Below are 288 nucleotides of genomic sequence, written 5' to 3'. Positions count from 1 at the left end.
TATGGGACGTGGAGTATAGTGTGAGAGTTGAGTCAAGGGATTTGTAATAGATATGTATGATATTGGGGGGAAATGAGGCAGCGGATTGGGGGAGGGGCGCTGTCACTTCAAGACGTTAAAAGTATAACTATTGTACTGTGTTGTACAGCTGAAACTAATTCTAAAAAATGTGTATTTCATAATAAATAAAAATGTCAACTATGTAAATTTTCAAAAGCTTTCAATCTGCCTTGGCCAAAAGCTCTCCTTATAGTGCTTCTCAACCTGAGATATACACCTTTTGGTAAA

The sequence above is a fragment of the Hipposideros armiger genome, unplaced genomic scaffold (assembly GCF_001890085.2).
Source record: "Hipposideros armiger isolate ML-2016 unplaced genomic scaffold, ASM189008v1 scaffold_1218, whole genome shotgun sequence".
NCBI classification, from domain to species: domain Eukaryota; kingdom Metazoa; phylum Chordata; class Mammalia; order Chiroptera; family Hipposideridae; genus Hipposideros; species Hipposideros armiger.
This window is presented reverse-complemented; position numbering follows the sequence as displayed.